This window comes from Protopterus annectens, chromosome 7.part0, assembly GCF_019279795.1.
Source record: "Protopterus annectens isolate FY-2018-M chromosome 7.part0, PAN1.0, whole genome shotgun sequence".
NCBI classification, from domain to species: domain Eukaryota; kingdom Metazoa; phylum Chordata; order Ceratodontiformes; family Protopteridae; genus Protopterus; species Protopterus annectens.
Window position 1 is genome coordinate 1,142,318,250 of NC_056739.1, and position 25,393 is coordinate 1,142,343,642.

Consider the following 25,393-nt stretch of genomic DNA (forward strand, 5'->3'; position numbering starts at 1 on the left):
GATTTAGCTGCTTTAGCCCTAGTAAAAGCCTTGATAGACATCGATGCAGGGGGCCTAGCAGCTCCACGTGCAGGAGTAGATATGTCTAAAGGAATAGTATCTGATAAGTCCTGTGTGCCTGCTACAGCAGGGGAAATTTCAGTTGCCGATTCAGCCATGCTCTGTGAGGCCTCGGCTATCTGAGGCATGCTTTCGGCCGAAGGAAGAACCGAGGACTCTGTTTCAGCCGAAACAGAGACACTCGCGGTCGGCTTAACCGTGGTTTCAGCCGAAACCGCGGACCGCGAGTGTTGGCCCTTTTCCTTACGCTTTTTAGCTAATTGCGAAGTCGGAGTCTCCGACGGCATTTTGTAAGCATAAGCGGGACCAAAAAACTCCTCTGCAAACTCTAAGTGTCCGTCGGTTGAAGGAAGCACAGGCTAGACAAGCTGATACGTCGTGGTCTGGGCCTAAGAAAGGAAGGCAGTAAGTGGAAATCCTTATGAGGTATTTGTTTCCCACAAGTTAAACAATTATTTATTTTTTCTGACATCGGCTGAGGCAAGAAAGAGTCCCCAACAGGGTACTTAGCTTTTTAGAAGTCTTCGGTAGTAGTAATCTCTGGATCTGACAGACCGGCACTTGCGAACAGCTTCTGCTTCGGGCACCACACGGCAAGAAAGACTGAGGAAAATGGCGTTGGCTGATGCCTTTATACCCAATACACAGCAGCTATGACGTCGGGTGAAGTGCGACATCAGCAGAGGCCAGACCCAGACTTTGGAATCCGGCCGACCGAAGGGCTGCCTGAGGCAGGACAACCCATATGTTAGGACTGCAGATGCATCCTTGAAGGACATCAATGGTTCCAGGGGTGCTTTAACAGGCAAAGATAGACCTGCAAAACACATGCTGGCTACAATATGTGCAAAAAAAACAGCCTGGCCTGTGAGTGCATCAAAAGCAGAGAAAGAAGGCAACTCCACAGGGACTAAGACACCCTAAGATTCTCTGACCAGTAATCCAATTAAAAAAAATGCACATTAACTCAAGTTGAAGACATTAACAGTGTTAGCAAAGGTCACGGCTGTTGCCAGTCAGCAGAGAGACTATGCTGGTAAAACTTGAGGTTAAGTTTAGAGTTTTTAAAAGGTTTGCTTGAAAGAAATTAACTTTTGAAGACTTCTGAATTTGTAATGAAAATCTGTAAACTCGGTTACAGAAACAGCAAAAAGTGATGCCAGGTCAGACAAGTCAGGAGACTTATTACGTTTATTGGCATGCTTGTGGCACAAAGACAGTCTCGCATCACTAAGCTTGCAGCACAATGACTAGGAATGGTCTCACCTAATCTTCTCAGCAGAATGAATGCAAAGTGAAAAACTACTTCAAGGAATGTAGTCAGATTCTTATCAGGGACAAACATGTAAGACTTAAAATGTGCCTGCCTTACAGAACACAATACAGTTGTGTAAAAATCCTACTACAACAGTAGATGTCCTTTTCATGGTTGCAGTATTCCTGATCTCTGGGATCTCCCAAGGATAGCCCAACGTCCAGCTAGTATACCAAAGCTCATTACCTAGAGTGTCATACATCAGCAATATGCACCCCACATCAGCATAGGGCATAAAGGTGACGTATGTATGCTCCTAAGTAAGAAGTGAAGTGCCCCAGGAGAACTAGGACACCCAGTCTAAAGGAGGACATGTACATCCAGACAAAGGAAGAAATGGATAGAAGAGGAGGAACCCCTTGGCCAGTAGCAATACACCACCCATGTAAAAGGAAAAAAGGGTGCAGGACAGAGGTAGTGAATACTGCAACTGTGAAGAGAACATCTACTGTTATGAAGATTTTACACAATACTATATCCTTTGATATCACTGTTGCAGTACTCCTTACCCTCTAGGAGGGTACAAAAGCTACAGTTAAAACTGAGCAAGGAGGAGGCCTCAACAAAATAATGCGGGATAACCTTAGTAAAACCTGCCCTGAATATGTGTAAATTGAAGACCAAGTAGCATCTTCAAGGATGGAGTTGGTATCCAAACCTTTGAAGAAAGCCCCCCCCAAGAAAGCCACTACCCTAGTGGAATAAGCCCTCACAGAATTATACAACTGCATGCCATAAAACAAAAGGAAATGATCTTGGAAACCCAGGAGGAGATGGTTTGCTTAACAGCCAAACCATATGCCCTGGTATGCAAAGAAACAAAAAGCTAACATGACTTATCATCTAGACAAATCAAAGGCCTTTCATATCAGAGCTATGTAAATAAAGAACCTTATCACTGGCAAAATGCAGAGAAGGGAAAAGGGAAGATGGACAGACTAAGTGACAATCCATTAACCACCTTGGGCATAAAAGGATTTGTATGGAGAGACCCTGTCTCTATAAATAAATGAGGGCCTGTCAACAAGGCCTATAGTTCAGAAACCCTTCTGGCAGAGATTAATGCAACTAATAAAACAGTCATCCAGGTGCAATGTTGTAAAGAGGACGACACCTTTGTCTCAAAAGGAGTCAGACTCACCTTTTCCAGAAGAAAATAAAGATGCAAATTGATTTTTCTGGGGGTTTAGGATGGACAAACTGCTTGACCTCAAACCTAAACCCTGAGAAAGGACCAGGCCATGGATGAAGCCAGAGCAAGAGGAGACTGGAAAAAGGCAACAAGAGACAGGATATCGGGGCAGGCGGAGATGCCAGCATGGGGATGGTCTGAAGCCTGCAACCCAGGAAAATACAACCCCAAGAAGGCATCAGAGCTGACTTCTGGAAGTTAGTGAACCCCAAACACAGCAACAGAGAAATAGTAAACTGAAGATCCTGAAGTATAGCATCAGGGGGAGGAGCTTTAATAAGCAGATTGTCCAAAGAGGGCAAGATCTACTCCTCATTCTACAAGAGGCAATGACAGGAGAGAAGCACTTTGTGAATACCCTTGTACCAGAGAGGCCCCATGGGCAAAGCACAGAACTGAAAATGCAACAAAGAAACAAATTTCCTTAAAGAGAGGATGGATGGGGTTATGAAGGTAGACATCTTTGCGATCCCAAGAGACTAGAAAGGCCTGGGGTAGAAGAGGGAAAAAAGTCTGAAGAGAACATTAGAAAAGGAAGGATTCTTGAGAAAGGTGTTGAGCTGGTAAAGGTCTAGAATTGGTCTCCAAGTGTCCTTTCTGGGAACCAAAACATTCTGGAATAAACACCTTACCTGGGCAGACTGCTTAAATGGTGCCCTGGACCAAAAGAGAATGCAGCACCTTTGAGAAAAGGGGAAGCTTGTTCCAAGCAAGTTGAGGGATGCCCAAAAGGGGAGGAAGGTATTTCCAAACCATGAAATGTTCCTGCCAGACAATTCACAGAACCCAGGAGTCTGATCTTTAACGTTATTTGAAAGAGAAAAGGAAAGCCAGAGAGATAAGGGAACCTAGCAGAGAGGAAGGTCAAGCAAATTGTCAAATGGAACACAGCTTACCGTGAAAGGCAGGTTTGAGAGGTGGGAGGGTTTGAGTAGATTTAGCAGGAGGCACATCTCTACAACCCTTTTTTCCATGGGTGGAGGCAAAGACCGCCTTGTAAACAAAAGCAGATCTGGAGGGGTACTTCCTCTGAAACTTAGGAATATGAGAAGCAAAGATACCTTTCAACTCTTGTAAGGCTTTACCCTTATCCTGGGGAAAAGGAGTTCAGCAGTAGCGGCACCAAAATGATTTGTATCCAAAGGCGCATCCAACAATTTGTCCTTAATGCCATACAAATCCAAGACTAATGCCTTAACACAGCCAAAGGCAGCAGCCCTGGAAGAGGCATCAACTGCGTTTCATAGAGTGGGGAGCAACCTTAAAAGTAATGCCCAACAGGCAAACGATAGAGTCAGGAGGTCAGAGACCACTTTAGAAACCTGAGAAAGGACAGCCAAAACATACCTGGTCATAAGAGTCTGGTAGTTGATGGCCCTAAAGGATAAAACAGCAGCAGTATGAAACTTTTTGCCCAGCCTCTAGATGGCCCCCATGGCCCCAATATCCTTAACTGAAGGAAGCAACTTGGTGGAGGGCAACAGCCTAGAGGGCTTGTCAAGAAAGACTGGCACTAGAGGGATTAGCAGATGGGGTACTAAAATTTACAGTCATCAGGCACGTTGCAAAATCTATCAAGTTTCTTGGGAGCAGGGGGCCGAAAATCGGGGACCACAGAAACTGCTGAAAAGGTACCAAAGAAAGGCAGCCAGAATGGGAGGAACCAGCTGACAACTTAGATGCCATATGGAGGAGCTTATACTACTACTAAATATCAGACAATTGAGAACATTCCCACTTAAAAATTCCTTCAAGCAGGCAACAGTATCCCCAAAGGAGAGTTCCTCCAAAGAGGAATCTGGACTAAAAGAATACTCTTCCTCAGAAGCATAGTCCAAGGTGAGGGGATATACAAGATGAATAAGCCAGAGTCTTCCCTGGAATCCAGATCATCTGAAGAGTCCAGTTCCCTGGGCCTTTTAAGACGAGTGGAACAGCAGGCAAGGGGCAGGCACAGACACCCCCTGAGGAAGCTTTAAAGTCATTAAAGCATTAAAGTACAGTTTTGTACCTACCATAAATGTAGATGTTCGAAGATCCACATTGCTGTGGTCATAACCTGTGGGTAGTCCACTGTCCTCGGTCAGCCCGAATACCAAAGTGTTAGGCTGGCGTCGGTCATGGTCGCTCAGATCGGACGTCAGTACGCCGTGGTACTAAAGCGCATGACCGACGTTATATCCTCAGTCTTTCTTGCCCCAGATGTCAGAAGGCCCTAAAAAGAAAGGCCATAGCCAAAAAACAGAAAAACATCCAACCACCCATGTACAGACAATATTTACAACCCAAGCCACACAACCACCCCAAACTACAGTGGGGAAGGAGGGAGGGTAAATTGGACTGCAGCAATGTGGATCTTCGAACATCTACATTTATGGTAGGTACAAAACTGCACTATGTTCTTCATCTCACATTGCTGCAGTCATAACCTGTGGGTAGAATCCCAAAGCAAAGGTAAAGGGAGGTTGGCAAAATCATAAAGCATTGGGAGCTGCTAACATGCCCTGTAAAACTGCAGTGGCAAACCCAGCCCTAGATTTCGAATAAAGAGGGAGATGGTAATGTTTAGAAAAAGTGTGCACTGAACTCCAAGTAGCTGCCTCCAAAATATCTTAAGTAGCTACACCCCTTAAAAAAGCAGTAGAAGTGGCAGTAGCCCTAGTGGAATGAGGTCTGATTCCAGCCGGAATCTCCTTACCATGATGAGAATAACAAAAAGCAATACAATGGCCAATCCTCTTAGAAATAGTTTGTTTAGAAACAGGTTTCCCCTGAGAGCCCAAAGCAAAAGAAACAAACTGTTGAGACTGTCTGAACCCTTTAGTTCTGCTCAAATAATAACGCAACTGCCTGTGAATATCCAAAGAGTGCAAAATTTTTTCCCCTTTATTTTGGGGATCAGCATAAGATGTAGGCAAATGAATAGATTGGTTCAAGGCCACATTTGAAACAACTTTAGGCATAAAAGTAGGGTTAGTACGCAGGGTTAGTATGCAGGGATACCCTATCCTTATGAAAAATCAGGAAGGGTTCAACTGCCATTAGAGCCTGTAATTCAGATACCCTTCTAGCAGACGTAATGGCCAACAAAAAAGCAGTCTTCCAAGACAAAAACTTCAACTCAGATGTAGCTGCAGGTTCAAAAGGAGGTAAAGTGAGTTTTTCCAACACAAAATTGAGATCCCAGGAAGGAGTAGGAGCTCTACGTGGGGGTCTTATGTTCTTTGCCCCTCTAAGAAATTGCTTAAACAAAGGATGAGAGAACAATGATGGGTCACAGTCATAGTGAGCAGAAATGGCTGCAGCATGAACTTTTACAGAGGAGAAAGACAAACCTTTGTCTAGTAATTCTGTAAGATACTGAAGTGAAACACTCAAATTAGGTACTGAAACATCAAAGCTCTTTGCTTTGCTCCAAAGAAAAAATCTCCTCCATTTATCAGCATAAACTTTCCTTGTACTAGGCCGTCTGGCCTCCAAAATAACATTCAAAACTTGTTGAGGAAGCTGCGACCCTCCAGGGTCTAGAACAGAATATGCCAGGCTGTCAGATGCAGGGACTGTATCCTGACATTGAGGAAATGATTGCCTGCCTGGGACAAAAGGTGTGGAATTGATGGCAAAGGCCAAGGAGGCTCCCGTACTAAACTCCTCAGCAGAGGGTACCAGTGCTGACGTGGCCAATCTGGAGCTATTAGAATCATGGAGGGCTTGTCCTGTCTGACCTTCAAGAGCACCTTGGGAAGGAGAGGCAGAGGAGGAAAGGCATAGACGTGAAGATTGTTCCAACTGAATGATAGAGCATCCACTTTCCAAGCTTTTGGATGAAACCTCTTTGTGCAAAACTTTGGCAGCTGGAAATTTAGTGGAGAAGCGAACAGATCTATGTCCGGAGTCCCCAAAATCACTGTCAACAGTCGAAATACATGAGGATCCAATTTCCACTCGTGGGGATCCACCATCTGTCTGCTCAAAACATCTGCTAAGGAGTTCTGTGCTCCTGGCAGAAACCTTGCCTGAAGAGTGAGGTGCAAACTGAGAGCAGTCTCCCACAAAATCATAGCTTGTCTGCAAAGAGGGTACGAATGGGTTCCCCCTTGCTTGTTGATGTACCACATGACTGTTGTGTTGTCTGTTTGAATCAACACTTGTCCTGGGTGAAGTAGATCCTTGAAAGCCATCAGTGCAAATTGGACTGCTAACATCTCCTTCATGTTGATATGCAAATGTTGTAGTCTGGCAGGCCACATGTCTTGAACCCATTTTCCATTGAAGTGTGCTCCCCAAGCCATGTCTGAGGCATCTGTCGTTAAGATCGGACTCGCCTCTGGTCGGGTCACAGAGAGTCCCTTGTTTAGGTGACATTCCTGAGCCCACCACAAAAATTCCCTTTGAATGCAAGGTATTATCTGAATGACAGTGTCCAAATCGTGGCAGTGTTGAGTCCATACGCTTTTGAGATACCATTGTAGCTTCCTCATATGCAGTTTGGCATTGGGAAGCACCAGAATACAAGATGCCATGAACCCCAAGGCTTGAAGGACTGTCCTTGCAGTCAGCCTGGACCGTAGAGACAATTGCTGGAAGTAAAGGGTAAGATTTCTTTGTTTGTCCAGGGTCAAAAACGCCATCTGAGAGGCTGTATTCAGTCTCACACCCAGAAAGCACATGTCCTGAGAGGGTACTAGACTGGACTTTGTTTCGTTCACAGAATACCCTAGGCACCTTAACACTGCCTTAACACTGTAGATGGTGAAGTAACTTGGGTTTGTCTTGAGCAAGAATCAGGCAATCGTCCAAATAAGGATAAATTTGTATTCCCCTTAACCTTAAGAAGGCTATCACCGGAGCCAGGACCTTTGTGAACACCCTGGGCGCAGTAGATAAGCCAAAGGGCAATGAAGAGAACTGATAATGAAAAGTCCCAGCCCGAAAACGCAGGAACCTCCTGCAGCTGGGCCTGATAGGAATGTGAAGATAAGCCTCTGAGATCCAGAGTTACCATCCAGTGATCTTTGCCTAGCAGAGGCAGAAGCCTCTGAGATCCAGAGTTACCATCCAGTGATCTTTGCCTAGCAGAGGCAGAAGTTGTTGCAAAGTTAACATTTTGAATTCTGGAATGTCCAGGTATGTGTTGAAAATAGACAAATCCAGAATTGGCCTCCAAGTGTTTCCTTTCTTTGGCACAAGAAACAGGCGAGAATAAAATCCTAGGCCCACTTCTGACGGAGGGACCTGCTGGATAGCCCCCATTTGTAGAAGTAAAGAAATCTGTTTGTGAGCCTCCACCTTTTGCTGAGGAGGAACGTCTGGCATGCCTAAGGAGGCAATGTGTGGAAATAAAACTTGTAGCCCCGGTTTATATGTCCAACACCCATTTGTCCTGGGTGACAAAGCCAATTTTGCCTGAAAAGTGCCAACTTTCCTCCCAGAGGAGCTGCCAGACAGGAAGGATCGGGCAGCTGAAGATGCAGGTCATTGGGTCTGTTTACGAAAGGACTGGCCCCTGCCCTCACCTGTAGACTGAGCAGGGGAACTCCACGTCCTAGGCCTGAAAGAACCCTGTGCATGAGCTCTGCCCCAACCACGTCTAGATCTGCCCCTAGACTGTAAATCAGAAGGGTAAGCCCATCCCTTAGTAGGCCAATTTCTGCTAAACTTAGGGGGCTGCACCTGTAAAATATCCTTAACAGTCTGCATAGACTTAGCTTTGTCTTCCATTTTCTTCAAGACTGACTCCACAGGAGAACCAAACAAAACTTCAGACTGAAGGGGAGCATCCAAAATACGAGCTTTAACATGCTCTGACAAGTTCTGATCCTTAAGCCAGGCGTGCCTACGAATAACTGATCCAGTGGCAGCCACCCTTGTAAAGCATCAAAACCACACTGCAAAGAATGCTTACCCACCTGATCAGAGGCATGAACCAAATCCTGTAATTCCTTACACTCTATGCCCTCTGCTAAAGCATCTACCTTAGATTTTAACTGACTAAGGAGAAAATTCTGGTACTTCAGCATATGAAACTGGCAATTCAAAGCCCTCATTGCAAGAGTGGAAGAGTTATACACTTTTACCCCACCTATCCAAAGCTCTAGAATCTTTATCCATAGGAACTGGATTCTTTACAACAGAAGCCCTGACACCCTTAGGTCCCTGGCTAATAGTTTCTGGGTCAGCCCTTGGGCTCTTGTACAAATATTTATGAGCCTCTGGCACTAATACCTGTCTGGCTTAACCGGGGCAGGAGGCAAAGAGTCTGGATTAAGGGAAGCCTCAGAGAAAACATCCTGAACAACATCCAAAACAGGAGGTATAGCCAAGGGCCTATGTTGTGGTAAAAACAAGAATTCCCTAAGCCTCTTTCGGGAATCTGAGAAATCCTGACCTTCCCATTTAAAATGCTCCCTCATAGAATGCAGGGTTTCTGAAAAAGAAAAATCCTCTGGAGGGGAAGCAGAAGGACTAGAATCCTCTGCGTCTGAATCAGAACAAGGGGGGAAATCCTGAATGTCTTCAGCCGAACACAGAGTAATCTGAAGAATGTTCCAATCCTTCCACCTCTGGCTCCACCCTAGGCCTCATCTGGAGGGGGCATAGAACCTCTGATCAAGGTAATCAAATCTTCTGCCATTTTAAGCATGGGTTGCTTAGGTACAGAACCTGCAGAACTAGGACTGACACCAGAGGAAGACAAACCAGGCCTGACCTTGGAAGGTACCTTAGAGAGAGGGAGAAGGCCTAACCACCTTATGTAAAGAAGGGAGTACAGCAACCTGAGAGGCCCCCTCAGCCTGACCCGACTCCTGAGAGGCCACATCTTGCAAAATTAAAGGCCCCCCCTGAGACTCAGCTGAAACCTCGGCTGGATCCACAGATTCCACCGTAGTTTCTAAAGAACCGGCGTCCGGAACGGACGACTCATCCTGCTTGGACTTCAACGATTTTTCCTTACGCTTCTTAGCGGTAGCGGGCGGAGGATCCGACGGCATATTGTAATTACACCGCTTACCGAAGACAAGCCTAGCACAATCTAACCTACGTTTAATGGTGCGCTTATTAAATCTAGCACAAAAGCGACACCCGACTAAGTCGTGCTCAGGCCCCAAGCAAGGAATACAGAGAGAGTGGTAATCCCTATGAGGTATCAGTTTCCCACAAGAAATACAATTATTCACTTTTTCTGACATCCGGATTTAACTGAGGCAAGAAAAGACAAAAATATTCCCCAACGGGGTACTTAGCCCAACTTGGTTTTCGGTCTGAAACTCAGATAACGAAAATTTCAGGATGCCGAACGGCACTTGCAAACGCTGCTTCTGCTTCGGACCATGCGGCAAGAAAGACTGAGGATATGACGTCGGTCATGCGCTTTAGTACCACGGCGTACTGACGTCAGATCTGAGCGACCACGCCAGCCTAACACTTTGGTATTCGGGCCGACCGAGGACAGCGGACTACCCACAGGTTATGACTGCAGCAATGTGAGATGAACATCTACTGATTAAAATCCCGCTATTCACACTGGGGATCCTTAAATACAAGGGAAATGTGCTAGATTTTCATTTTGTTTTTCTGCAGTATGTCCACACGAAGCACCACTGAAGGGTCACACCTCAGCGACATTCAAAAAAGCATAGTAAGGATCTCCTTTCCCTAACTAAGATCTGCACAATCCCACTTAGTCCCTCAGATATAAGAGGTTACATTCAACGTCAGGAGAGAGGTTTGTAAAGTCTTCATGTAGTTGGATCCATACCAGCCTCAGACAAGGTTTGAGGCAGAGGAATCAAAGGCAACCACCAGATGATAATCTGGGCTTTCACTAGCCTAGAGACACATCCAGGGAAACCAGACAAGCAGCCATATCAGACCTATGTTTTTTGGCCTTTTTTCCTTGGCAGACAGCTGACCCTCAGGACAGGACTGTCATAGCACCTTGAGCCAACAGCTTAAGAAACTAGTTATCAAGATAGAGGAAAGATGACTACATAGTGTCTGGGAGACAAAAGCCTGGCAGATCAAACACTGTATGGTCATGGAAAGCACCCAAACAGAAAAGCAGCGGGTTGTGATGGTCCTTATGGGGATATTACCTCCCACACAGTTCTTTCTGGAGGACATGAACCCAACAGCACTACGACAGATAAGAAAACACAATGGGGCACTTATCTGAAATGCAGCTTGGTAATCAGCACAGTAGAAAGGTGTTCAAACCAATGTTCAATAATTACATTTGGACTGATGGCAAAGAAGTTCCGTGTGTTTGTCCGTTTGTCACCTTTATGCCCTACACCTAGTGCGGGCAGCACATGGCACCTGAAAGCACCAAGTCTTTGGTATACTGGGCACATGCTGGGCTATCCTTGGCAGGCAATCCCTTTCGTTATAAATACCGCAAATGTAATACATCTTACATGCATTCAGCACCATACAGAAAGTACAGTTGTGTACACTTACCATAAATGTAGATGTTTGAGTGTATTCACTGTTGCAGTCATTACATTTAGGTAATCTGCTGGCAGGTTGCCCTCAGTCGGCCTAACAAAGTCTTGGGTCCATAGTCAGTTGCTGTCCCTTCTTCCATGACGTCAGGTCGTCAGGGGTATAAAACATGGCAGACACCATTACATCAGTTTTTCTTGCCCCAGATGTCAGGTGCCCTCCAAATGGGGAGCAAATAAAATTAGAAACAAATATACACCTCCAATCCCAAAAGCAAATACACCAAAAGGGCTTTTAAGCATAGTGAAAGAAGGTAGAAGTATAGCCAAAGAAAAATAAGGGGCTGGAGGGAGGGTAACCAGAACAGCAACAGTGAATACACCAACATCTACATTTATGTAGAGTGTACACAACTGTACTATATTCTTGTTTCACTGTTGCAGTCATTACATTTGGGTAGATTCCCAAAGCAATGATTGGGTGGAGGGAATTATACAGCATTAGGACCAGCTATAAGGCCCTGTAGGACAGCAGTGGCAAAGCAATCTCTGGATTTTGAGAAAAGTGGTAAATGGTAATGTTTGGTGAACGTATGAACTGAGCACCAAGTAGCAGCTTCGAGAATGTCCCTGGTAGGAACACCTCTGAGAAAGGCCACCAAAGTAGCTGCAGCCCTGGTGGAATGGGATCTGATCCCCTGGGGGACAGTCTTTCCATTGGGCATATAGCAAAAACAAATACAATGGCTTATCCATTTGGAAATGGTTTGCTTTGAAATAGCCTTTCCTTCTGCCCCTGCAACAAATGCCACCAGCAGTTCAGATTTTGTTCTGCATAAGTAAATTCTAAGTTGTCTGTGTACATCCAATGAATGCAGAATCCGCTCCCCCTTGTTCTGTGGATTGGGAAAGGATGTTGGCAAATGAATTGTCTGATTAAGAGCCACAATGGATACCACCTTAGGCATGAAGGATGGACTGGTCCTGAGAGATACCCTGTCCGCATAGAAAATGATGAAAGGCTCCACTGCCATAAGAGCCTGTAATTCTGAAATCCTTCTAGCTGAAGTAACTGCTAAAAGGAAAGCGGTTTTCCAGGAGAGAAATTTTAAGTCTGCAGTAGCAGCTGGCTCGAAAGGAGGGAGAGTGAGCTTTTCCAATACAAAAATGAGGTTCCAGGCAGGGGTTGGAGCTCTTCTGGGCAGTCAAGTTTTTGGCCCCTCTGAGATATTGCTTTAGCAGGGGATGAGAGGAGAGGGGAGGTTCTGTGTTGTAATGAGCTGAAATGGCTGAGGCATGGATTTTTATGGAAGAGAAAGACAGGCCCTTGTGAAGCATCTATTTGAGTAATGTTGGGCACTGCTGTGCTATCTCTTGAGATGGATTCCATGCACAGTATCTTTTCCATTTGTCCGCATTTTCTAGTACTAGGTCTTCTCGCCTCCAAAATGACATCCATCGCAAGTTTGCCGAGGGATGCTATGGGTAAATTTAGGTGATTAGTCACGCTGCAAGATTCAAAGTTTGGAGCTGAATGTGCAGAATTTGGTTGTTCTGAGATAGTAAGTTGTCTGAGGCACGTGCCACTGTGGAAGGTGCGACACACTGCGAAGGAATGGGCCACCAGTGTTGGCAAGGCCAGTCTGGAGCAATCAAAATCATTTTTGGTTTGTCCTTTGACTTTTAGTAGAACTTTGGAGATCAGAGGCAAAGAGGGAAAGGCATACACTGATGGGTTTTTCCAGCTGAAGGATAGAGCATCCACCTTCCAGGCTTTTTGTGAGGAGTTCTTGTGCAAAGTTTGTCCCAACTGCTAGATCTTTTTGCCTCACCCCAGAACTATGTCTGGGCTCCCCCATTTGCATGTCAACATGTTGAAAATTCGTGGTTCCAGTTTCCATTCGTGTGGGTCCATGAGATTTCTGCTTAGTTCGTCTGCCAGAGTATTCAGCTTTCCTGGCAGGAATTGTGCTTGTAGTTGTACTTGATAGGTCAAGGCCGTGTTCCACAATGCCATGGCTAGTCTGCAAGGGGGGTAGGAGTGTACCCCCCTGCTTATGTACCACATAACTGTGGTGGTGTCTATCAATTGTCCTAGAAGGTAGTCCTTGAAGGCTGTCAGTGCATTCTGTACAGCTAGCATTTCTTTTTCATTGATATGAAGGTGCATTTGATTTGGGCTCAATTTGCTCTGAATGCACTTCCCTGCCAGATGTGCCCCCCAAGCATAGTCTGATGCGTCTGTAGTTAGGGTTTGGGTGGCAGAATTACAGGCTCTTATGGCAGTGGAGCCTTTCATCATTTTCTATGCGGACAGGGCATCTCTCAGGACCAGTCCATCCTTCATGCCTAAGGTGGCATCCATTGTGGCTCTTAATCAGACAATTCGGTTGCCAACATCCTTTCCCAATCCACAGAACAAGGGGGAGCGGATTCTGCATTCATTGGATGTACACAGACAACTTAGAATCCCTTGTTTTGGTGGCAGGCCTCTGCCCACCATAGGAACTCTAGTTGCAGGCAAGGTATGACAGGAATCGTTTCCAGGTTGTGACAATGCGGATTCCATAGACTTTTTAAGTACCACTGAAGTTTCCTCATATGCAGTCTTGCATATGGAATTAGAAGAATGCAGAAGGCCATGAACCCCCCAAGGCTTGCAGTATTTGCCTTGCAGAAAAGCAGGGTTTTATGGCCACCTGTTTGAAGTCACCAAATGAATTTGTCTGGCATAAGGAAAGCCATCTGGGCAGTTGCACTCAAGCATGCACCCAGGAATGCAATTTTGTGAGAGTACCAGTTGTGATTTCTTTTCGTTTATAGTAAACACTAGACAAGTTAGAACCCTTTTTACAAATGCCAGATGGTTTAGAAGAGAGTGTGTCCTTGTTTTCTGCCTGAATTAGACAATCGTCCAGGTATGGATACATTTGAATATTTCTTTGCCTGCAAAATGCAATTAATGGAGCCAGGCACTTTGAAAAGACCCTGAGCGCAGTAGACAAGGCAAAGGGCAGTGCAGAGAACTGGTAATGCAAGTAGCCTGCTTTGAAGCGGAGGTATCGTCTGCAAGATTCCCTGATTGGGATATGCAGGTAAGACTCTCTTAAATCTAGAGTTGCCAGCCAGGCATCTTTGACTAGCATAGGAAATAACTGGTGAAGAGAGTCAGCATCTTGAATTTTGGAATGTCCAGAAAGGCGTGCAGAGTAGACAAGTCCAAGATTGGATGCCGTGATTTGTCTTTTCTGGGTACTAGTAAAAGTCTTTAATAGAAATCTTATCCCTTTTCCTCTTCTGTTCCTGGTTAAATAGCCCCCATGCTCATGAGGAAAAGAACTTGTTTCTGGACCTCTGCTCACTGATTTGGGGCAGGTATGGCCATCCGTTTGGAATTGGCAACATGTGGAAATGAAATCTGTATCCCTGGGATACTATATTTAAAACCTATTTGTCTTGGTTTATAAGTTGCCAGTTTCTTAAGAGCCAGTTTCCACCCAAAGGGGAGGCTAAAAGGTAAGTGCTTGGTAAGTGTAAAGGGAAGTCATTGAGACTTCTTACCATACGGGGGTCTTGTTGTTTCCAGATTTGGAGGAGGCACCTCATTAGTTTTGTCCTGAAAGCCCCTTGTGACTGAAACCTGGAGCCTTTGGAATGTCTGGGTTTGACTTGAGTGGCTCTCGAAGGAACTGGAAAGGACCAGTTCTTAGTAGGCCAGTACCTACTAAATCTTGGAGGTTGCACTTAAGAAATTGTTCACAGTTTGCATAGAATTAGCTTTATCTTACATCTTTTTTAAAACTTCTTCAGCCTTATTACCAAAAGAGACTGTCCTGTTGTAAAGGAGCATCCAACAATTTTGCTTTAACACGATCAGGCAGATTTTGCTCTTTGAGCCAAGCATGCCTTCTTAGCACAGACCCAGTTACAGCAGCCCTGCAAGAGGCCTCCAAAGAATCAAAACCACATTGCAAAGTATGTTTTCCAACTTGTTCACCTGAATGCAGTAAATCCTGTAAATCTGTTCTCCACACAATCAGAAATTATTATTTTCCTGTTTATGCAGTACCATGATATGCTGTTGATATTTTAGCATATGAAATTAACAGTTTAAAGCCCTGATTGCCAAGGTTTCAAAAGTGTAAACCTTCTTACCCCATCTATCCAGCGCCCTGGAATCTCTATTAGAAGGGGTAGGATTTTTAGCTGTAGAAGCCTTAATGCCCTTGGGACCCTGAGAAATGGTTTCAGGATCTGCAACAGGATTTCTGAAAAGGAATTTGTGGGAGTCAGGGACCCTGTAAGTATTTGTCTGGCTTACAAGAAGCTGGAGGCAGAGAATTAGGAGCCATACTAGATTCTGAAAAAACAATAATGTCTAGAACAGCAGGTATAGCCAAAGGCCTATGTTGAGGAAGAAAATCCCTAAGTCTCTTTTTAGATTCAGAGAAATCCTGACTTTCCCAGTGGAAATGTTCCCTTAAGGTATGTAAAGTTTCCCCACAAGAAAAATTCTCAGGGGGAGAAGCAGAAGGAATGGAATCTTCTGCATCAGAATTTTCATAAGTAGGTATAGACAATTCCTGTTCATTAGAACAGTCAGAAGAAATAGAATCCTGTTCTGAAAATTCATAATCAATGTCTTGCCTAGGCCTCTTGGGGGGGGGGGGTGTTGGCTACCCCCGATCAGAGTAATTAAATCTTCAGCCATTTTGATCATTTGTTTTTCAGGCATAGGGGCCTGCACATGTGGCCCAGGCATCAGTTTTTTAGGCAAAGATCGAGATTTTGGCCTTAGTTTTGAAAATGGCATTGGTCTAATATACAAATCTGTAGGCCTGAAAACACACTCAGAAGCCGGTGCCTGCACAGCGGCTCCGGACCCATCCAAGGTAGAGACATCTGCGCGTGCCATAGCTGAAGCATCTCATGGCATACCGGATTCTGAATGGGTCTCAGTAGAGGCCTGCGAATCAGAAGTAGTGGGTAATCAGGGGCTGCAAAAGCGCCTCACTGAGTACTGGCGGACTAGCTTAGGAAAAGAGTTGTGGGCAGTTTTGGACCTCAATGGCCTGTCTCTTTCTTTGCATTTTTTATAGGTATTCCAGTAGTCTGATTGCTAAAAAGACTACATTTCTGGATAATTAAAAGTGTGAGCCAAAATATTTAGAAGCAAAAATGTATCGTTTGATATGGCGTTGATTAAAGCACAAAACCGACAGCAAGGTACGTTATTGGTCAGGGCCTAGGGCAAGGAATACAGTACAAATGAAAATCCTTATGAGGTATTTGCTTCCCACAAGTAATGCAATTAACTTTTACTGACATCAGTAAGGAGCAAGAAAAAATTTCCCCAACAAGGTACTTAGCTTTTTAGTTGAAGACTTCGGATCCGAAACTCAAACAAAAATTTCAGGAGTCGACCGGCACTTGCGAACTGCTTCGGGCACCGCGCAGCAAGAAAGACTGATGTAATGGCGTCGGCTGCATGTTTTATACCCCTGATGACCTGACATCATAGAAGGGACAGCAACCGATGCAGGACCCAAGACTTTGTTAATCAAGCCGGCTGAGGGCAACCTGCCAGCAGACTACCCAAATGTAATGACTGCAACAGTGAAACATGAACATCATCCTATCAGGTTTCTTTGAAGTTGGAGGCAGAGAATGTGGCATCAGGGAAGCAGCAGAAAAAGTATCCAAACGATCAGCCAACAGAGGAGGGATAGCTGGTTTGGGAGAGAGTTCATTTGTAACCACTCATACCTCTTCTGGACATCCAAATCTTGGGAGCAATCCCAACTAAAGTGCTCCCTCATGTGCAGGACCATATCAAAGGAAAGTTCCTCCAAAGGAGAATCAGGACTAAGATTCCTCCTCCTCCGACCCAAAATCTAAATGTGAAGGCAATTGGGAGGAATAGGACAAGTAATTTACTCTGAATCCGAATCTACATCCAAACGCTCTGGTTCCATAGTTCATAGACCAAGGAGGATCAGGAACTGAAAGGAGGCTTTGATGCCAACAAGGCACTGAACAAGCCTCGAGTGAAGCCCTGCCATTCCCTCTACAGATCCCTAGGTGAAGACACCAGCTCTGACAAACATGAAGGTTTGGACCCTCCCTGGATTCAATTAAGGTACTCAGCACCTCTTTCTGTACACGGACCTGAGAAATCCTCCTAGACCACTCGGAAATAATCAGCTGCGATTCCCACTCAATGTCTACACCGGATATTTACTCGCACATCCTTGGAGGCCTTGCAACGGGTTCAGTGCTGGCCTCAGAGAAGGTCGCAACAGAGGAAACCAAAGTCAATGTCGGTCATCTGGGGTTTCACTCACGTCAAGTGAAACAGCCAGTGGAGGCTGGACAGCATTAGACTCTGGCCTAGATTTCTTGGACACCTTCGTTAGAGGCAGTTACCTTGGGGTAAATAGAATGTTATGGTACCATGGGCCAAAAGCTTGAGAGGTTGGTTTTCAAGGTAAATGCAAAGTGACTACACAAGATTTTGAGAACAAGTCTGACAAATGAACATTCGGTGTGGTCATAGGATGCACCTAAGCAAAACAGACACCTATTGCAGTGGCCTTTAGGAGAAATTGGCCTCAGCTGACAGATTCCTTTCCTGGATGACATCAAACCCAGTGAACAATGCAAGGAAAACAAAAGAACCCCAACAGGGTACTGATTCAAAACAAAACTGGTTTAGCAACACCAGCAAAGCAAAAGGCGTTCAGACTGACGAATGACAACTGCATTAAGACTGGTGGTAATGAATTTCTGACTTGGAAGCATACATGTCACTTGTATGCCCTACACAGATGCTGGGAGACTATGGCTGACTCGAGACTCGCCCTATATAAAAGGCTTTGGTATACTGGCCAGATATTGGGCTATCCTTGACACGAGATCCCAGAGGTAAGGAATACTGAAATTATATAGAAAGACATCTGCTTTGCTGAAGATAAGCTTGTTCTGCTGAATAACAGAAAAAAACAAGGGATGTTCAGAGACATGCAACCTGTGAAGAGGTGATGCTTCTCATCTAATCAAACTCTGCTGTGACAGAATTTTAGGCATGTGTGCAAGCTACTCGGATATGAACAGCATGAGGCTGCTGGTGATAGATTCTGTTTAGGAATGGTGGAAAACATGAATACACAAGAATGCCTGTGGTAAAGGCAGTCCATAAAATAAATGTGTGCTGCAAGTAGCACTCATAGATCAGGTGGTAAGAATGGCACTACTTTACAATGCGGTTTCCAAAATTTTCAAGCTGATAGGACCACAAACTGCAAAATCATCTGCATTGTCTGAAACCACAAATGCAGTGGGGTGTAGTCTCATTACAGCAACCAAGATTGAGGAAGGGATCGGAATCTGACAGAACAGATTAAAGAAAGCTTACTGTAAAATGTGAATGTCACTGACTCAAACTTCTTATGAATTACACCACATTTTTGTTGTACACTCAACTTGAACCAGAGTAACTTGAGTGGTACCAGATGTCAGTGTTTAAATGCATTACACATGTTTAAATGGGTTTGTGCAAATACAGTGAAAAAATTAACTTATACCACCTACCTACAAGGTCATGCAGCATACAATCTAAAAGTAAACTAAAAAAACTTGCTTTGGGGAAACTATTTTGCAATAGTATATGAACAGAAAAGGAACAATGGACATTTTTTGTGGTGCCTTCCCAATGCCACTTATGAATCATGGAAATGGAGACTTCAGAAATCCAGAGAGGTGGGTTCCATCTCTGTAGTACAAGAGACCAGTAAAAAAAGGCACATTACTGCAGTTGTCTCTGGTACACTCTTGACATTTGTCAAGGGGAGGTAAGCTTATATTTGCATAAATTTGTCAGTGGAAATAGCTAGTTTAGAATTTCTAGTTTTTATGCGGACCTTTTTCTTCTAACAGTTATTTAATCATACTACCAGTTTCAGGGTGTATATTTAACTGAAAACAAAATAAATACCAAATGCTCTAAACCCAAAATATTGAAAACCTATTTAATACTGGGGAGGGGCCACCACACTCCCCAATAATTATATATACCAACTGCAGGATCATACAACAGTGAGAAAAGGGAAAATTCCCATTTTTATTACTGAGTCTTAACATTGAGATTTGATATTTCGCATTTTTGGTCAAATGGTAAACTTTGGCTGCAGATTGTCACTGTTGAACTGACACCCCAACCCCATGTGCAAATGGGAAAAAGCAGCTGTGGGTGAATTGATGGATATATTCCAGTTTCAGTGCTTACAGATAGGTCAATATTCCAGCACAAATCATATCCTGATAAGACCAAGATCTTCCCCTTTCTGAATAGAGTTCATTTCATATGATCTGACTAATTGAAGGAGACTTAGAGTATGCAGGTGTTGTCCTGAATGCAGCAGGAGGAAGACTCTACATATGTATTATGTGAACTGCATTTGTGTATTCTGTAAGCCACGTAATAAATTAGAAAAAAGTTGTCTTACCATAATGTTCCATCAGAGTTGTTTCACCTTCGTTTATTCATTACTCTTGGGATTCGGTTCCGACCTCGAAACCGAGCCGGCCTTTTTATCAAGCTCGTGTCAGCCACAAACCTCTTGAGCTAAGATTTTACCCATCATGCCCTTCTCACTGTTACATCAGATCTAGTTTGCAAGTTGAAAAAATTAAGCTGAGGCTACCTCTGGTCAGACATGACCCAACAATTGGAAAGGATGACAAATGAGATCCACCAGAAACCTTTGGAGGGGGAAGGCGGGTGGGCCGTAATGAATAAATGAAGATGAAACAACTCAGATGGAACGTTATGGTAAGACAACTGCTTTATCTGATGTTGTTAATCATAGTTTATTGCTAACTCTTGGGACAGAGTCTCCAGCTATCTTGTTCCCTGGGTGGCCCTATGGAAGGACATTCCGGAGCACCATACAACCAAAAGAAGCTCTGCCTCTGGAGGCCAAGTCCAACTTGTAATGAGCAATGAAGGTATGAGGCCTAGCCCAGGTTGTGGCTGCACAAATGTCAAAGATGTTCTCGCATGGAAGGCTGCAGACATGGACACTGATCTTGTAGAGTGGGCCTTTACTCTGCCAGGTAGAGAGATACCATTCTTGCCATAACTGAAAGTAATACAATTTCTCAACCAAGTGGCTAAAGTAACTTTTGAAACCAGACAACCTAATCTGGATTCAGAAAAGGCCAAAAACAGCTAGTCAGATTTTCTATTAAATTTAGCCCTGTCTAGGTAAAAACGAACGTCTATGTACATCCAAGGAATGCAGGAAATATTTTCCCTTTGTTAGAATTAGGGAAGAACACTGGCAAATCAATAGTCTGATAAATAACACGACCTAGGGCAAGAAGGTCGGACTGGTCCTTAATGAAACTCTGTCCTTGTGAAAGATGAGGTGGGGGGGGGGTTGATAGACAAGGCCTATAATTCAGAAATATGTCTGTCCGCAGTAATAGCAACCAAGAACAGTGTTTTGCATAACAGATACTTTAGATCACAGGTAGATGCAGGCTCAAAGGGAGAAGTTGTCAACCCCTGAAGGTTGAAGGACAGGTCCCAAGGTTGAACAGGTTTTCTGAATGGAGGCTTTAGTTAGGTTACACCCTTCATAAAGGTCTTCCAGTCTGTGTGACATTAAGGAAGAGCCCTGGAAGCCATTATGAAAATTGGAAATCGTAGCCAAATGAACATGAACTGTGGAGGCTGCTACCTCTGATTAAAAAGGTCTGAAAGATATTCTAGCACAGTAGAAACAGGGGCTGTAGGAGTCCATTTGTTTATCTTGTAGCCAGAGAGAAAACCTCTTCCATTTGCTGCAGTAGAGTAGTCTGGTGGATGACCTATGAGAGGCAATCAAGATTTCATGCAAAGGGGAAAATAGATCATGCTGCCTGGCAATCACTGGAAGTGGATAAACCAAGCTGTCTGTTTCAGGCTGGATAGGTTTAGATGAACCAGACTCTGCAGGTGAGAGGTCAACTCTGGAGTTAGACTGAGAATCCATGGTCGATCTAGATGAGGCCACAGGAAGGGAAACAAAACATGAGGGCAATATGGAGCAATGAGGATCACTTTGCTCTTCAACCAACAGGGGAACGAGGGGTATTTGAGGATAGGCATATAGCAGACCAGAGGGCCAATCGTAGATTAGAGCATCTCTCGGTGACAGTCTCTGAGGGGGGGGGGGGGGATCAGGGTCAAGTAGTTGCTGCACTCGATTGGATGGGGACGCAAATAGGTCACAGCAAGGATGGTCCCAGTGGTCGAAAATCTTCGCTGCCACTAGAGGCTTGAGAGACCACTCGGGAGGCTGTAGAATGCATCTGCTCAACTTGTCCTCTACCACACGGGAGCTCCCAGGAATGTGCATCGCTATCAGAAAATGGTTGGAGGCCATCGCCCAGTGCCATATTCTCATGGCCTCTTGACAAAGTGGGTATGATCTGGTTCCCCCTTGTTTGTTGATGTACCAGACTACTGTCATGTTGTCTGACTGAACTGCAATAGTCCCTGACGGAAGGATCGATTGGAATGCTTGCAACGCTAGTAGCACTGCTCTCAGTTCTAGGACATTGACATACAGATGGGCCTTGTCTGTGACCAAAGTGCCTTGGACAGTCTTTCCCTGAAACAACCCCACCCCATCAAGAAGGCATCTGTGGACACTGTGGCATTGGGCTGAGGGTTGAAGTGTCGAGACCACTGGGGAGGGTTGTTTGACATCCACCAGAGCAAGCCCTGTTTGCAAATCTTGGTTATTCGAATTAGAAAAGATAAGGGATGCTGGGATGGGTACCACTTGAGTAAGAAGCAGCCAGTGAAGAAGCATGTGTAGCCTTGCTAAAGGGACTATGCTGATGGAGGCTGCCATTGATCCCAGCAATTGAAGGATCGAGCTGAGGCTAGATTTTGTGCAAGTATTGCCTGAACCTGTTCTTTGATCCTCTGAATTCTGTGATCTGGTAGAGAGGCTGTACAAGTCATAGTGTCCAGAATCACTCCAATGTGCTGTAATGAGTGGCTCGGAGTAAGGTTAGACTACTTCCAGTTTACTGAAATTCCAAGCTGCTGTGCAGTGTTAAGGGTGCATGTCAAGGCCTGATCCAGTAGACGTCTTGTTGGGGCAGTAATGAGCCAGTCATCTAGGTAGGGAAACACCTGGAATCATTGAATCTGCAGGTGAGCTGTGACTACTGCCATGCACTTTGTGAACACAAGGGAGCTGTAGAGAGTCCAAAGGGCAGCACGCGAAACATAATGAATGGCTCCCGCCCGGAAGAGAAGATATCTTCTTGAGCACCTTTCCACCCTTATGTGGTAGTACACGTCTTTAAGATCTATGGAGCACATCCAATCGTCTTTTTCCAAAAGTGGAAGTATAGACTGAACCGTGACCATCCGGAATTTTTCTGTCTCTATGCATTTGCTTAGGGCGCTGAGATCCAGAATTGGTCTCCAGTCCCCTGTCCTTTTTGGCACCAAAAAGAATAGAAGCTGGATCCTATCTGGTCTGGGGGGATTGTTTGGATGACTTCTTTGAAGCAGCTCTGATATCTCTGGCTGCAGCTTTCCTTTGACTGGGCGGTACATCAGGTAAGCTTCTGGGTAAGGGGGGAGTGAATAAGAAACGAATGTGGTATCCTCTGGTGATGAGCCTTTGCACCCAAGCATCTCTGTTTATGGTTTGCCAGGCAGAAGGGTAAAAGGAAAAATGACCCCGACTGCTTCCAGAGGAAAGCAATCGGGGCTTCTCCTCAGGAGTGCTGATAGGGCTTGTCCAGATAAAGATTACCTGGAACCCCAGTTTTGCAGACCTCCCCTGCCCCAAAAAGGGCATCCTCCGTTAGAATCCCCCCTGCCTCTAGGGGAAAACTCGGCCTGAGAGTCACAGAAAGGACCCAGAAACTTTGTGCCACATTTTCCCACTCTTCTGATTCCTAGAATAGAACCGCTAAGAAACGGACACCCACGGCAGATAAGGTCTTAACATCCTGTTCACATCTGGCCAATGTATCTTTTACCTTGGAGCCAAACAAAGTAGTTGTCTCAATAGGGGTGTTAAGGAAGGAAGCCTTGAAGGAATCCGCAAAGTCACAAAGGTGCATCCAGGCATGGCATCTCAACTATGCCTGCAGCTCTCACCGCTCACATTGAGGAATTTAAAATAGATTCTAGGGTCGCTGAAAGGCCACCTCATCTCAGACCTCATCAGAAACGGCTCCTGCCAAAATCTCAAGAGTTCAGACATCAGGTCTCTCTGTAGCCTTGTGAAATGCGCCAGATAGAGGACCTAACAGCAAAGGTAGATGACGCGAAGACTCTCTTCACTAATCTGTCCACTACCCGGAAATCCTTACTGGGTGGGTGAACAGCCTAGCTCTCCTCTGCCAGTTCCTTCTTTGTAGCGGCAGCCACCACCAAGGTGTCTACTAGGAGACCTTTCGACCAATGGGTGCACTCTTCTAGGGGAGAAAGGATTTTGTCCTGCCTACGAGGTATGCACTAGTCTGGTGTCTTCCATGCACGCTGAGCTCATCAGCAGGTGGGGTAAACCCAGGAGGTAGGAAGCCGGGCACAAAAAGCCTGCAGGAATACAGACTCCTCTGAGGAAAGGTCAGAGGACTTCCACTCACACCTCTCTGCGTTAAAATTTCAAGGATGTCACCAAAGGAAATCTAGTCAGAAGGGTGAACATGGGGACTCCTCCTCTAGTCATCGTAATCTGCGACTTCGGTCAGACTCTTCCGTGGAGTCCATGTGCTTCCTCTTACATGTAGTCTTGCAGTGGATTTCCTCAGTGGAGGACTCTGGGGAAGGCTGCAAGGATGGGGTCTCCAGGGAGAGAATGGCCAGAGACTCTTGTATCAAGAGTCCTGGGGCTGCGAATTGAGACAGCTGAGGCTCAGAAGTAGCAGTCTCAGACAGAGGTGGCCGAGAAGCAGTGGCCAGTGTCCTCTCCAAGGCCAGGAAGGTCGGCCCACCTGAGGGATGCCTCGAAACCTCCACAGAAGTCTGAGTATAGGTAGGAGTCTGTGGAGAAGGGTGATCAACTCCGGGGGGGGAGGGGGGGGGGCTTTTGAAAGGGCAGGAACTCCTCTGGCCAAAAGCAGACTGTCTACAAGACGCACCGCATCATGTTAAGAAAGGCTTCTGGTAAACCTCACTGAAAGCCCTGAAAGCGATTTGGGCCAGTCCAAAAAAGGGCTAGCATGACCACTGAAAGGGTGTCTGAACAGGTAATGTCTGCACTGAAACTGGTGGTGTTTGTATAGTCCACCACTAAAGCCGGTGCAGAAGCGTTATGCACCGAAATAAAGTGTGGAAGATTACTGCATAGAGAATGGTGTTGTCAAAATTGGAGTTGTCTGCACTGAAACCATCAGCACCGAAAAAGCCTGCACCGAAGAAACTGTTGGTGCCGAGGGGGGCCTGTGCCGAGAAACTGTCGGTGCCGAAGGGGTCTGCACTGAGAAAATTGTTGGTGCCGAAGATGTCTGCACCGAGACTCCAGTCGGTGCCAAAGATGACTGCCCCAATATACCAATCGGTGCAAAGTCTGCACTGAACTAGTCGGTGCCATAGTAGTCTGCACCATGAAGGTTGAAGGCTGCGAAAGCAATGGTGTAGGGGGACCAGCAGACATAATCGGAGACAGAGTCAAGTGAGTCTGTGCCGAAGCAGCCGCTGGCACAGACTTGACAATTTAGTCTTTTTGTGTTTCAATTTCTTAGGGTCTCCAGATGGAGATGATGGGAGAGACTTGGACCTTTTATGTTGTTTGAAAGGAGAAGATTCCTGTGACCCAGAAATAGCCTCGCAGAAAGAGGTCTTAAGGAGACCCTTTAGTACTAGTTTATTTTTACGGTCGCTCAAAGTCCTGGCAGAAAAACCTTTACAAATCTGACAGGGTGGCTTCACTGTGAGATGAGGCACGCCCAAACAGTAAATACACAAGTCATGTGTGTCAGAGTGAGGCAGTGTCCGCACTTCAAACACCTCTTAAAGCCTGGACTCCCTTTCTTAGACATAGCAACAAAATATTCAAAAACTAAGCACACACACTGTAGCAAGGCCCAAGCAAGGGCAAGGAAAGACCACCAACAAAGGTAGAAGATACCAAAAAGGTACAGGTAATAAAGAAAGAGAAGATACAACTTAATACAGTCGAAAAACTAAGAATTCTGTGAGAAAAAACAAAAAATTTTATCAAAATATACACTTAGCTGGAGAGGAACGGCTTGACATGGTTGAACAGCAATGTGGCAAACTAGATCTGGGATAACAGGGAGAAGGGCATGATGGGTAAAATCTTAGCTCAAGAGGTTTGTGGCTGACGCAAGTTTGAAAAA

The 25,393-nt window shown here is 45.2% G+C and overlaps 1 protein-coding gene across 1 annotated transcript in view; it reads right to left on the minus strand.

Annotated features, from left to right (window-relative positions):
- The window catches only part of PDIA3 (protein disulfide isomerase family A member 3), a 1,140,556-nt gene that overhangs the window by 275,827 nt on the left and 839,336 nt on the right, over positions 1 to 25,393 (minus strand). The gene's annotated exons all lie outside the window — the stretch shown is intronic.